The sequence below is a fragment of the Dermacentor albipictus genome, chromosome 6, assembly GCF_038994185.2.
Source record: "Dermacentor albipictus isolate Rhodes 1998 colony chromosome 6, USDA_Dalb.pri_finalv2, whole genome shotgun sequence".
NCBI lineage: Eukaryota > Metazoa > Arthropoda > Arachnida > Ixodida > Ixodidae > Dermacentor > Dermacentor albipictus.
In genome coordinates, this window is record NC_091826.1 from 5,994,455 (window position 1) to 6,009,584 (window position 15,130).

Sequence of the window (15,130 nt, forward strand, 5' to 3'; positions counted from 1 at the left end):
GTTCAACTGCTTGAATGTGATGTCCGAGACCGAGTTTAGCATCTTTAGGGCAAGCCTTCTAGTCAGTTGCCAAAATATGTCTAGCTGTAGTTCGTTACGCATCTTAAACATATTGTGTATGCAGTATGGGCTGTTCTTCAGAGAAAGCAAGACAAGGTTTGTCTGAGCTCCTCTAAATAGGAGAAAATCTTACTTTTGCTTGTTCATTTAAAAGTGCACTAATATGTAGAATCCTTGCATGCATATTACTCCCAGATACTAAGGTACAAATATTTTGGCCCATGTATAGAAACCTGATAAAATCTTCGGATGTTGATAGTGCATTTTATTTCTTTCTACTTTAGATGAGCTATGTCATTGTTGACTTTGTGAAGTCTAAAGAAATCGAAGGTGTGTCAGTTTCATGGGTGTTGGATAGGCAGTGCCGCTGGCCTGACCATGTAAAGGCTGAAAAAGCCAACAGAATGGTTCCTCTGCAGGCAGCATGGAAATGCTTTGACATTGCTGCCAAATGACTGTTTGGTAGGTGCATGTTTCAGCAAGCTGGCTAGTCATGCAAAGCATACGAATATTTGTCCTTATTTATCTTTTGTACAGGTACTTATGATCGTGCACGAAAAATCTGAATCGTACCTAGTTCCACTCCGACCTGGGCAGTGACCCCGAAGCGGTTCCAAGGAAGCGATGCCAAAGGCCACCACCGAACTGGACAGACTCTAAATCTAATGCGAGCGGGACAGCATAGGCCACTGCAAGGAGATATCCACTAACCCTCCACGCCATTCCGAAAAATTTTTCACAAGGTAATTTGATGTTATCATTATTGCCTACCAGATCCACCTGTGTTTTTTTCTCTTGTATGGCCTCCTGTGCTTTGCTTATAGCTTTCTGCATTTTTTGCGGTGAAATGCACTGATGTGATGCTTGCATGACAGGCACTTATCCTTCCTAAAATGCTCAAGCTATAATATGTTACCACCAAGTGTAATAGAAGTGGAAACATCTATATCACTATTGTAAAAGCACTATCATAGCTCGATGATTTAGAAAGAATCAGTTCAATTATCAGAGATCTGTAATAGACACAAAATTTTAAAAGCATAGGATCTGACTGTACACTGTACTCACTTGCATATGATGGAATGTGTAGTATGCATGTCATATTTAGGCCTGGCTTCAAGTCAAGTGTCAAGTGGAGCTACCAGCAGGGAGGGAAAATACCAAGAACAGGTATGTTAGCACATATTTTTCTGCCATGCTATGAAGTCACTATTTGTTTGTATTCAAACTATCCTCTCTTTGCACAAAGAAGTCTGGACCCATGGTCTACATAAGGTTGTTTTAAAACTTGTGATTCAAGCTGGGCATAATTTTTCCTGTAGAAGCAAGTGATAATCAATAAACAAAATTAACAACACAATTTTGTACTGATTTAACTTCCTGAATGAGGTGGTTTTAGTATAGATGCCAGATGGTAGAGGCGTATTTGGTATGGAAGCACATGGGAAACAAATAGTAAAGGCAAAGGCATGTCGATTTTGTAAGTACAATTTTATACTCAGTATAATGAGGATACTAGCAGTATTTTTGTACTTTGCTGGCAATTTTTAGCATTGATTTCGACAGATTCACTTTCAGTTCCTCTTCCATATGAAAACTATACAGAAAAAAATGTGTTTTTTTCTTATTGAAGACCTTTTGTAATTTCAGGCTTCCTGTCACCTTCAAATTCATCATGGAGTGAACGTGATAATTACTCTGTTGATGCAGGCAAGCACTACAATAGACTATCTTTTTATTTAGGTCAATATTTAGCTGATCAAAAATATAACTGGAAAGGGCTAGGGTTTCTGAATCGTTTAGTTTCTCTGCACTGTTAGTCAGAGCCAGATCCATGTCACATTGTGGGAACAATTGCAACCATTGCTTATAGGTAATATAAGCAAAGAAGGCAACATTTCAGAAACCAACTCCTTTGCATACAATTTTGACCCTTCAGATTATCCTGTAATGCTATGTTATTACAATTATGCTTTTCAGATCAACCAATGGAAGTGGAAAAGCCACAAAGTGCACCTGCTGAACATAACAGTGACCAGTGCATGCAGATTTAAAATTGTGGCTTTTACAATTCTTTTGCAAATTGACTGTTCATAAGTATAACAATCACTTATTTAGGGGTTATCTCAGAATGGCACAAATACATATATTTCCTTATTGTTGGCTACAGCTAGTGACTTCCAAGGTTACGTATTGTGCAGTTATTATTCTTTCTTTTGCAGATGTTCTCCAGAACGTGCTGCATCTCCTCAACACTATACGCTGCTTAATCAACCCTTCAACTGTCTGCAAGAGCTGCTTGATTTTGACGCAAAGCTGACACGAGAAAGCGCCCGCACTTTAGTATGCTATGGATTGTTTTTTATATTTTTGTACGGCTATATTCAAAAGAACAATGCATAGTTTTAGGCTTTGTTCCAGGCAAGATGTCTAGAATGCTGCTTGCAGTCCAAATGTTTTAATTATTTATGGGGCTGAATTTGCCCATAGCTTTCATTATTTCTACACCTTGCACACTATGTACAAGGGTCTGACACATGCCTTTTTGCTTGGCAGGTGTACGTTGGGGAACCAATCCTATATCCATGCTTAAACTGAACGCTGCACTGATAACAAGCCGCATTCTCTATCAGCTCCCTCTGATATCACCGTCATCGAGTCAATTCGAACGCTTGGAGACAGTGCACAGAAAGGGACTTCGCTTGGCGATGGGAGTTCCAACGGCGGCTTCAAACAAGAAAGTCACTAATGAGGCAGAGTCTCTTCCACTCCGCCTCTTGGCATCTCAGGCCTTGCTGGCGCAGCTTTAAGGCTGGGCGAGTCACGCGCAGGCACGGCGCTTCTCCAGCGGCTAAGAGCAAGAACTTGCTCACATTTCCATGCGGCGCTGAACACCATCCGATTTTTAAGATTGGAATGGCCTAAACGAAGTCGCCTTCACCCGCCGTGGTCTTTTCCGGACGTTACCTGCAGCCTCAATGTATCCCACCTACCGGCGAAACGCACCAATTCAACTGCCGAAGCCAAGTTTATTGTGCTGGACCACTTGAGCACTGTGTTTAAAAGCCATCTACAAGTGTACACAGACGGCTCGGTGTGCGCACAAACAGATAGCTGTGCAGCGGCATTCTGCATACCATCCCTTGATGTGTCATGGTCTGGCCGACTGGATCGCGTAGTTTCCTCTACAACAGTAGAAAACGCCGCAATCACCGCGGCTTTGCGGAAACTACGGGCCTTTTCTGCACGAGATGTCGTGGTGCTGACAGATTCCAAGCCAGCATTGCAGAGATTACCAAGGGTGTAGCCAGGGGCGGGTCTTATGGAGCTTGAGCCCCCCCCCCCCGAAATTTTTTCGTGTTGTCATGCGCCGCCGACCAAAACAACTCCCGGCGCCGGAAACCATGCTCGATTTTGTCTAGAATGTCCTGAATTCATGCTCGAAAAGACATTTTAGACATTTTAGCGCGAACATAGCGAAATCGGGCTGGATTTCGCGGAAACGCCCATATATCGGGAGTCACATACCGTAACGCAAGGAGCCCCACCGAGCACAAAATTTCAAGGGCGTTTTGATGGCGAGCGGGCTCGTCTCGGCATCTCGTGGAGGCCGCGGAATCTACCGAGCGCTTGGATTTCAATTCTGAAACTTTGTGGGTATAAAGTTCTCATAACATTTTGATGCGAAAGGTGCATTGACATTTCCAAAGTCGTGCTTTAGATTTTCGATTCCGGAATTTTGTGGGTTTAATGCTGTTGTAAACATTTGACGCCAAAGGTGCATCGACCTTTCTAAAGTCGCACATCGGGCCATACAACGAGACAAGCCAAATCAACATACTATCAGACAAGTTGACAAAGCACGCAGCGAGGTCCGATGAGACAAAGCGTTGTGGTGGTTCAGTTATGCCATCTGGTCACAGAAAAGAATATGAATTTTTTTTCACCTGCGCCAAAGCATCCATGTCAAGACACTAAAGCCACCATTGTAACTAAGTTCTTATTTATTTTTCTACCTAGACTTTTATTCGCGAGGATACATTAAGCCTCTTTCTCATCTTTTTTTTTTTTGTTCTCGCAACCCGCGGGCTGCAAATCCAGCCAGAGCGCATGCGTTTTTCTCGTGCTGCATCGACAACCGCGCGGCGCACTTGGATGCGCGTTCGTTTTTCTCTGGCCGACTGCGTTTTCACCTGGCAGAGTTTTGGACGCTTTCTGGCTAGCAGACGAGAAAAAGAAACAATGCATAGTCGCTCGCCGCCAGCATTGCGGGGACTCGACGGATTGCGACGCGTTCGCTTGTGTGCGCAAGGGAGAAAAGCGGGGAGGAAGCGCGCCTCCTTCTGTCGCACGCGATACATTTTGGGAGTGGAGGGAGGCGGGGTGCTGTGATCTGTGAATCTGTGGTTGCGCAACCTGTTTATTTGCCTTGTTTGACGCATTATATATAGTGACTTTTTCTTAGGTACGTAGATTCATTGGAGACTTATACGTATATTTAAACATCTTGTTGCGAGGTTTTCTGTATATGCGCAGTGAACTTTGTTTCCAGTGTCAATTTTTGGCCCGAATCATGCTGTATCTTCACATATGTATATTCCATTGTATCTTCGCATTTATAATGTACGAAGGCGAGTCAAATGAAAGTGAGACAACCCGCCCCGCGCAATAATGGTGCGCTTCATTATTTTCGAGGCATGCGAGTAGCACATACGCATCTTATTTACAAGTGATATGCAGAGGTGAGGTTAAAGGTTCTTTAATGTTCTCATACAGTGGGTTGAACAGGGTTACGTGACATAATGGACACTCCAAAACTTGAGCAGCTTGGTGTCGTGAGGTTTTTGACAAATGAAGATGTTTCCCAAAAAGAAATCATTCGCCATATGGCTGCCGTATGCGTTGAACATTGCGTTTCATTGGCCACTGTGAATCATTGTAGCAAACTGTTCAAAGAAGGACATGAAAGTTACAAAGACAATCCATGGCCGGGCCAAAGCCACTGTGCAATCAACCCCAACACAATTGAAAAGGCCGTGGTTGCTCAGTGGCTATGGTGTTGGGCTGCTGAGCACGAGGTCGTGGGATCGAATCCCGGTCACGGCGGCTGCATTTCGATGGAGGCGAAATGCGAAAACACCCGCGTACTTAGATTTAAGTGCACGTCAAAGAACCCCAGATGAGGGTGACGACATTTTGTTTGCAATTGTGACCGAGGATGACTCATGGTGCCGCTACTACTAGCCTGAAACACCACGGCAAAGCTTACAGTGGAAACATTTGAATTCACCACTCCCAAGGAAAACAAAGGCCGTCATTTCTGCCGAAAAAGTGTTGACTTCTTTTTAGATCGTTAGGGGCCATTATTGATCGAATTTTGTAAACCTGGAGATACTCTAAATCGTTTCAGATATTGTGAAAGGTCGGATCGGCTGCGTGTCGCAATCAAGAACAAACGACGTGGAAAATTGAGCATTGGGAACATGTTGCTTCACAACATTGCCCGATCCTACGTCGCTGATGTGGTTAATACAAAACTGGCAAAGTTCAAGTGGGAAACGTTGCAACATTCCTCATGCAGCCCAGACCTGTTTCCTTGCGTCTTCCACATTTGGTAAAATTTGAAAAAGAACTGCTCAAGGGAACCAGATTCGTGTCGGAAGATGACGTGTAGTAATTTACAGATTTTTGAGGCAGCAACCCAAGGAGTTTTATGAGACGGGAATCACGCGACTCGTTAGTAGGACAAGTGTCTAAATACTCATGGTGACTACTTTTAAATAAAGTACCCCGTTTATCATTTATTCGCATTGGCTCACTTTCATTTGACTCGCCCTCGTATATTTTGCAGAACTCCTGCTTTTTTACATGTGCTCTCTGTTGCGACTATAATTTCGGAGCAATTGCTCGCAATGCACGAGCGGTGGCAGCTGCTCCTGCGCAATACATTCTAACAAAGGACAGCGTCATTGAGATTTTCCCCTGGTCGTTGCATATATATATGTACGAAAATGTAACCAAGGTTGTTGAATGATATATATATATATATATATATATATATATATATATATATATATATATATATATATATATATATATATATATATATATATATCCCTCGACTAATTCTGTAAGGAGGAGGCCGAGGGGCAAAGTGAGCCCCCCACGAACGAAATTTCTGGCTACGCCACTGGAGATTACATCGGGGCCTACCTCTAGAGAAACTTACAAGGCAGTCCTGGCACTGATTGACGACCTAACGAGCAAAGGATTTAACATAATGTTTCAGTGGATTCCATCACACGAAGGAATTGATGGAAACGAGGAAGCTGACGCCCTTGCACGCCTAGCGTTGACATGTGTCCCAGAAGTGAAAGCTCCAAAAGCTTTTCAAAACCCTAAGGATGCAATACACCTTCACTTTAGAGAGATGAACAAGAATCCACACGAATCCTGCGTGACACACGTGATTTACACGCGAACAAGCGACGCTTTTATGCCGCATCAGGACCGACTCCGCGTACACCCCAGCTTGGTTATTCAAGACTGGGCTTCGCGCTTCCCCACTCAGTGTTTTCTGTGGTGACATTGGCGACATCGAACATTTCATTTGGTTATGCCCGCAGTTTGACATAGAAAGAAAAGCGATGGTCGACAACCTACAAAAAGCGGTCTCACGCGCAGGACCTTTGAAGACGTCGTTTTCCCCGGAGGGCCCGCGGCATTCAGGAAGAGAGCGCAACGACTGCTGATAGCCTTCCTGCGAGACACGGGGCTCATCGACAGCTGATGACACACCCCTGATCTCAACTCGAAGGAGGATCAGGCGGAACAATTGCCGGCTATGTATGCCAGGCTAACCCCGCCTGCTTCAACATCATCACCACCACCACCACCACCACATGCCTTTTATGATCTGTCTGCAAGTTTGTGAATTTATGCAGCTTGGCAGCAAAGATGCAAACTGGGCGACCAAAAGAATTCGTAGATACTGTTTGACTGATGAGTTTGCTGCACAATTTTCTTGGTTTGGTCGGAAGGGCAAGCATGGCTTTTCAGCCCTAAAGATTGCCAAAGCAGTAGCAGGTATGACAAATACTTATAGTGGTTTGTTGTGCTCTATAATTATTCTTTTTACTTCAGCGACATAAAGCATAAGTTCTACTGGGAACTAATGTCATTGTTGCCATTTTACGATTATTTGCAGTAAAATGCTACAGAGAAGTATTTACAATTTAAAGTCAGTGATTCCTGTTTTTCTTTTTCAGAACTCTCCAAAAGCACAATCAACATTTTGTATAAATAGTGCTACCATTTCTCCTGCAGCACTAGCTAATAAATAGCATATGTCTATCGGAGGTCTAAATCCCTTTTGCAAAGGGTCCCTGAAAGTAACAGGGGAGTTACTTCAAAGAAAATTATTTTGCCTGTGTGTCAAGAAAAATAGCTGCACTGAGTAAACCGTTTGCAGAAGTTGCATGGATGACATGTAGCACTGCACAGTCTCCTTTAATGGTTCATGTAAGTCAAAATGATGGTGCAGCAAAGGGAAATCCCATACTGCATGAAGATTGTTAGCCATGAGTAAAAAAAATATTGGTAAAAATTCACTTCCTCTAGCGCACATCTGCAGGCTTGGAGCGACGCCTGAGGCCGGCAAAGGACGCCGAGAGCGAGTGGGGCTATACTTATCCAGCTACAACCAAATTAGGAAGGCCCACTAAGCTTCAACAAAGACACGTACTCTCTCAACAGAACAGGAATTGGCCTCGCTGGTGCAGTATTCGGCCACTACCTCCCGAATGAGTCCTAGAATGAAGCCATGGTCCTCAGTCCCCAGCAGCTGCGGGGCACCTGACCAAGGCGGCGGTCAGACCTGTAACGCCGCAGAGGGTGCTAAGAATTTTTGGGTCCGGACAGGCCGCCAATGGAAACTGACCTTGTCAACTTTAATTGCCGAACTCTGTCCAGTGAAGCTAGCTTGGCAGGACTCTTTGAGGACTTCTTTCACTGTTTGGGATATCACTGTCCTTAGTGAGATTAGAACTGGTGCGGCTTATACACTGCTGAATAACGGACATGTCCTCTGCTATAGAGGTCTCCCAGATAAGAAGCAATACAGGGTAGGATTCCCAATACATAAGGACATAGTGGTCAACACTGGTGAATTCTACAGCATTAATGAGAGCGTAGCAGTAGTAATTATGCTAAATAGGAGGTATATAGAATAAATATAGTACAAGCCTGCGCTCCAACCACCAGTCAAAATGATGAAGTAGAACAGTTGTATGAAGATGTTGAATTAGCGATGAGAAAAGTGCAAACTAAGTATACTGTAGTCATGGGTGACTTCAATGCAAAAGTGGGGGAAAAGCCGGCAGGTGAACAAGCAATGGGCAACTATGGCATTGATTCTAGGAACACTAGAGAAGAGATGTTGATAGAACTTGCAGAAAAGAATAAGCTACGAATAATGAATAACTTCTTCAGGAAGCGTAGCAACAGAAATTTGACCTGAAAAAGGCCTAATGTAGAAACAAGAAACGAAATAGATTTCATACTTTCTGCCACTCCCAGCATAGTGCAGGATTTAGAAGTGATAGGTAGGGTAAAGTGCAGTGATCATAGGTTAGTGAGCGCTAGGATTCACCTCAATTTGAAGAGAGAAAGAGTAAAATTGGTCACGAAGAAACAGGCCAACCTAGAGGCAGTAAGGGTAAAAGCAGAGGAATTCAGGCTGGTACTTGCAAACAAATATTCAGCCTTAGAACAGAGAGATGAAGATGACATAGAGGTAATGAATGAAACCGTAACTAGGCTGGCTTCAGGGGCAGCAACTGAAGTGGGAGGCAAGGTACCAAGGCAACCAGTAGGCAAGCTCTCCCAAGTAACAAAGGACACAATAAAGAAGCGACAAAGAATGAGTGTCCAACTCAAGAGATAGGATAGAATTCTCGAAACTGTCAAAACTGATCAAAAAGGCGAAAATAAGGGATATTCGAAACTATAATATGAGAAACATGTCCATGCCAAGTGAGAAGGAAACTTGGCATAGGACAAACCAAGATGTATGCACTGTAAGATAAGCAGGATATTATCATATGCAATCTCGCAGATATAGTAAAAGCAGCGGAAGAATTCTATACTGACCTGTACAGTACCCGGAGGAGTCATGCTACCTCAATAAGAAACAATAATGAGCAGGATACAGAAACTCCTCCTATAGTTAGTGATGAGGTCAGAAGGGCCTTGCAACACATGAAATGAGGAAAAGCAGAAGGATAAGATGGAATAATAGTCAATTTAATCAAAGATGGAGGAGACATAATGCTCGGAAAACTCGCGGCTCTTTATAAGAAGTGCCTATTGGCTGCAAGGGTCCCAGAAAGCTGGAAGAATGCAAACATTATACTAATCCACAAAAAAAGGAGACGTTAAAGAATTTAAAAATTATAGGCCCATTAGCTTACTCCCAGTATTATATAAAATATTTACCAAAATAATGTCCAACACAATAAGGGCAACACTGGACTTTAGTCAACCGAGGGAACAGGCTGGCTTCAGGAAGGGATACTCTACAATGGATCACATCCATGACATTATTCAGGTTATCGAGAAATCCACACAGTACAATAAGCATCTCTATATGGCTTTCACATATTACGAAAAGGCATTTGATTCAGTAGAGGTACCAGCAGTCATAGAGGCATTACGTAATCAAGGAGTACAGACCGCTTACGTAACTACGTAATCAAGAAGTACAGACCGCTTACGTAAATATCTTGGAAAATATCTACAGAGGTTCCACAGCTACCTTAATTCTACACAAGATAAGCAATAAGATACCTATAAGGAAAGGGGTCAGAAAGCCAGACACAATCTCTCCAATGCTATTCACTGCTCGCTTGGAAGGAGTGTTCAAGCTATTAAACTGGGAAGGCTTAGGAGTAAGGATCGACGGCGAATATCTCCGCAACCTTCGGTTTGCCGATGACATTGTTCTATTCAGCAACAATGCAGATGAATTACAACAAATGATTGAGGACCTTAACAGAGAGATATGAGAGTGGGGTTGAAGATTAATATGCAGACGACAAAATAATGATAAATAGCCGGGCAAGAGGAAAAGAGTTAAAGATCGCCAGTCAGCCTCTAGAGTGTGTGAAGGAGTTTGTTTACCTAGGTCAATTAATCACAGGGAACCCTGATCATAAGAAAATTTACAGAAGAATAAACATGGGTTGGATCGCATACGGCAGACATTGTCAGCTCCTGACTGGAAGCTTCTACCCGTGCTAACATATGAGGCAGAGACTTGGACATTGACAAAGAAGCTCGCGAACAAGGACTGCGCAAATAACGATGGAACGAAGATTGCTAGGCGTAACGTTAAGAGACAGGAAGAGAGCGGTTTGGATCAGAAAGCAAACGGGTGTAGCCGATATTCTAAATGACATTAAGAGAAAAAGATGGAGCTGGGTAGGCCATGTAATGCATAGGATAGATAACCGGTGGACCATCAGAGTTACAGAATGGGTGCCAAGAGCAGTCGAGGACGGCAGAAAATTAGATGGCGTGATGAAATTAGGAAATTCGCAGGCGCAAGTGAAATCAGATGGCGCAGGACAGGGGTAATTGGAGATTACAGGAAGAGGCCTTTGTCCTGCAGTGGATATAAAATAGGCTAATGATGATGATGACTGACCGCAAGTCTCTTGCTTCCACCATGCATTACTTCCCTGCTAACCACTCAGCTAGACAACTCTGTCATCTTGCTTTCCTCGCCGAATTCGCGACTGACATACGCTATGTCAAAGGCAGTCTCAACAGTGCAACTGACGCTCTGAGCCGCATTGGCATCAATGCCACAATAGGTCTCACTGATGTCTCCTTGTCCTCGCTCATGCTGACACTAGTATCCGAGCTCGAGCTTCCACGCCTCCGGTCTTTTACATCCCCCCATCTGGAGCAGGTGCTCTTTCCCGACCATGGCATCACGCTCTGGTGCGATGTTTCAGCTAGCTGTACTCACATCTATGCCCCTTCTCCTCGTCGAACTGTTTCTAATTTGACGCGCCCGCTCTGCAATCCAGGTGTGCGTTACGTGTGGGCTCGTGTACGTGCCGACGTGCGTGACTGGGTTCGTGCTTGCACAGCTTGCCAGCGTTTCAAGGTGCAATTACACACCAAGCCTCCACAGGGACAATTTCCACTTTTTGGACCTTTGCCACCATCCTAGAGGTGTACGTACTTGCTTGCCTCTATTGATCAGTACACCCGATAGCCTGAAGCAGCTCCGCCTGACATCCCGGTGACCACAGTTGCCCTTACTTGTCTGTCTACCTGCATCAGCCGTTTTAGTGTGCTATCAACGGTGACTACAGACTGCGGCAGACAGTTTCAGCTTGAGAGGTTCAAACTTGCCCCCATTATAAGCGTGCCCATCTGAACGTCTTTGCAAGTGACCACAACCACTTGTCTGCAGTGGGGAGGAGGGGCCACCTGTGGTGCATCTTTCTTCTGGCGCAGTCCTGGTCATCCACATGAGCTAGTGCGAAAATGAGGAGGAGCAAGAGGAATAGACGGCAGGTGCATCTGCAGTTGGGTCTGTCGCAACTGCTGAAATGAAGTCGCAAAGGTTAATTTATTTATTTACTTCAATATACTAGAGGCCAGCATTTAGGCCCTACCAGGAGCGGCATACATAAATAGTCCATACAAGCAAGCAAATGAAAGTACAAGACACCTATGATGATGATGATGTGTGATGTTTTATGGCGCAAGGGCCAGGTTTGGCCAAAGAGCGCCATGACAAGTGGTAATGTTGACGATGTATCATGGAAGATGTGACTTGGCTGTAAACTGGCCTAAAAGTTGTCGCAGTAAAGTGCGTAAAATCTATGTACTATAAAATTATGGCGATGACTAATGACGAATACTATGAACATTAAAATCCATCGTAGAAGAATGATGCAAAATAAAAAATATATAGGGTGGTAAAATTACTTGGAGCACTGCTGCCTCGCCAGATCGAGCCCTTGAAACACAAGGGCCTAGAGGCATGTGCTATACTAAAGAGCTATCGCAGCGGCATCCTCTGAACAGAGGACCCGCTACGAACATGTGGGGCTAAAAACATGCAAGACAACATCTTTCAGAAAACTTAGGACTGCGTTGGTGTCAAATAAAGGTTCTGGCCGAGTAGCATTACGGGATGTAGGGGGATGTGCTGGCGGTATGCTAGGGAAAAATGTTTCCTTCTTTCAGATTCGGCTGCCCGACAGGAGGACGTGGAGGACGGTCAGCCTCTCCCCGCATCTACCACAGGTTGGCGGATTATTTCCAGTGGGTAGAAAGTTATGCGTGCCAAACGTGTGTCCTATTCTGAGGCGACAGAATAGGACATCTGTTCGCCGTGATTTTGTTACGGAGGGCCAAGAACCTAACTGTGGCTTTATTACGTGCAGTTTATTATTTACTTCTGCGTCCCACATACGTTGCCAGTGGTTTCGCAGTTTTCTTCTTAAGAAAGGCTTCAGGTCTGTGACAGGGACCGAAGCAGTAGGACTAACTGCATGCAATGAAATGGATGTGGCCATCTGGTCCGCTAGTACGTTTCCCTCAATGCCCCTATGTCCAGGCACCCAGCATATAATGACATGCTGGTTAGACATATACGCTCTACAGAGAATGGAATAGAGCTCAGTAATTACGGGGTTTCTGTTTACAGTGCGACTTCAAGGCTTTTACGACGCGTAAGGAGTCTGTAAATAAAATTGTTTTTTGAAAATTTGATTTTCTGATGTTTCACAGCCGACAATAGTGCATGGGCCTCAGCCGTAAGTATACTTGTTTCAGGGTGCAGTACACCGGATTCCGAGAAGGATGGGCCAATGGCTGTGTAGGACACCCCGGCATGCGACTTAGAAGCATCTGTGTAAAACTCTGTGCATGAGTGCTTGTACTAGAGCTCCAAGAAGTGCATTTGATGATGATGATATGTGGGGTTTTATGGCGCAAGGGCCACTCATGGCCAAAGAGCGCCAGGCAATGTTTTAATGGAGTCAGTGATGCAAGTAATGATCAATGGCGTCGTGTTTGGCTATAATAACGGAAACTGGCTGTATAGGGGCCTTAAAACAATAGTAAAATTAATATATATCTATTAAAATTGTCACAGTGACTTTTAAGGTGTACTATGAATTTAAAAGATATGTTCTCATGGCGGGATGGAATAAAATATGTAAATGCCAATAGCACTATTGCCTCAAGAGGCCCTTAAGTGCAAGGGCCTGTAGGCACGTGCTCTACAAATTGCTACTATCGCAGAAGCAGCGTCTGGTAAGATGCTGTGCTACGAATCTCTTCGGCCTATAACTTGCAATGAATTAACATCTTCCAGAAAGTTAAAAACTGACTTTCTATGAAAAAATGGGTCAGCACCAAGCAACATTGCAGGATGAAAGGGAATGTTTTGTCGGTAGGCTAGAGGGAAGTGTTTTTTCCTTTCTGTTTCCATTTCTCTACACTCCAGCAAGACATGGAGGACGGTTAGTGTCTTGCCACATCTACAGCATATGGGAGGTTCGCTACCGGTCAAGAGATAAGAGTGCGTGCCATACGTATGACCTATCCGAAGGCGGCAGAAAAGGACCTCGATTCGCCGTATTTTTGTTATCGGTGGGAAATTTCGTAATTGTGGCTCGATCAAATGGAGTTTATTCGAGGTTTCTGTGTCCCACTTGTGTTGCCAATGCCTTCGAAGTTTTTTGCGTAGAAATGGCTTTAAGTCTGAGGCAGGGATACCTACGGAAGAGCTGCCAGCTTTCGTTGCAATGGATGTGGCAATTTCATCTGCAAGCATGTTGCCCTTAATGTCTCTGTGCCCAGGTACCCAACATATTATGACGTGCTGATTAGATGTATATGCTGTGCACAGGAGAGAATATAACTCATTGAGTACAGGACTTGCGTTTCTGGAGTGACATTAGAGATTTTACGACACTAAGGGAGTCTGTGAATATAATAGCCTTTTGCAATTTCATTTTTTTGATATGTTTAACAGCTGTCAGTACTGCATATGCCTCAGCAGTGAATATGCTTGTTTCTGGGTGCAGGACGTTGGAGTCTGAAAATGATGGACCGATGGCTGCATACGAAACGCCGGCATGCGACTTTGAGGCATCTGTGTAAAATTCCTGGCAAGAGTACTTCAACTGAAGTTCAAGAAAGTGCATTTCGATCTGTACCTGGGGAGCGTTCTTCGTTATTTCAACGAACGAAGTATCACACTCAATGAGCTGCCACTGCCACGGCGGACATAGCATGACAGGAGCCATAAGAGGATTTTCAAAAAGTGGAACATCCATTTCTTGACTGAGTTTCCGTACACGCAGTGAGAAGGGTTCTCTAACTGCCGGTCGATTATTAAATAAAGTTGCAGATGTCATGTTGTTTACACTTGCGTAAGAGGGATGCTCACGGTTTGCATTTACCTTCAGAAAATACATAAAACTTGAGTACGACCTCTGAAGATGAAGCGACCACTCATTAGCTTCAACGTAAAGACTCTCCACAGGACTTGTCCTGAAGGCACCGGTCGCCAGGCGGATACCTTGGTGATGGACAGGGTCCAGCATCTTCAATGCACTAGGGCTAGCCGAATGATAAACTATTGCCCCATAATCTAAGCGTGTTCGAATGAGGCTCTTGTAAAGGTTCAGGATGCATTTCTTATCACTACCCCACGTTGTGTGTGAAAAATTTTAAGAATGTTCATGGTTTTTAGGCATTTGTTTCTGAGGTACTTCAGGTGTGAAATAAAGGTTAATTTCGTGTCTAAAATAACGCCTAGAAATTTGTGTTCTGTGCTCACAGGTATGTGCTGTCCCTGAAGTTCGACTTCAGGATTTGCTATGAGACCTCTTTTTTGAGTGAAAAGAAGACAGGTGCTCTTGCTGACATTGAGCGTGAAGCCATTTTCATCAGCCCACTTAGACACCTTGTTTAAACAAAGCTGTACTTGTCGCTCGCAGATAGCGAGATTACATGACTTAAATCCAATCTGAAC

At 44.1% G+C, this 15,130-nt stretch overlaps 1 long non-coding RNA gene across 6 annotated transcripts in view; it reads left to right on the plus strand.

Moving 5' to 3' along the window:
- LOC139060749 (uncharacterized) overlaps positions 1–14,837 on the plus strand; it is a 35,808-nt gene extending 20,971 nt beyond the window's left edge. For 3 of the 6 annotated variants that reach the window (XR_011515012.1, XR_011515014.1, XR_011515017.1), the window contains 6 exons: positions 598–803; positions 1,169–1,230; positions 2,283–2,403; positions 6,745–11,303; positions 12,328–12,387; positions 14,178–14,837. This is a non-coding gene — a long non-coding RNA (uncharacterized lncRNA). Of the gene's footprint in view, positions 1–344; positions 523–597; positions 804–1,168; positions 1,231–1,710; positions 1,771–2,282; positions 2,404–6,744; positions 11,304–12,327; positions 12,388–14,177 lie in introns of all 6 variants that reach the window. The other 3 variants (XR_011515016.1, XR_011515015.1, XR_011515013.1) reach the window with 3 other exon arrangements.
- Positions 14,838–15,130: the final 293 nt, after the last annotated feature.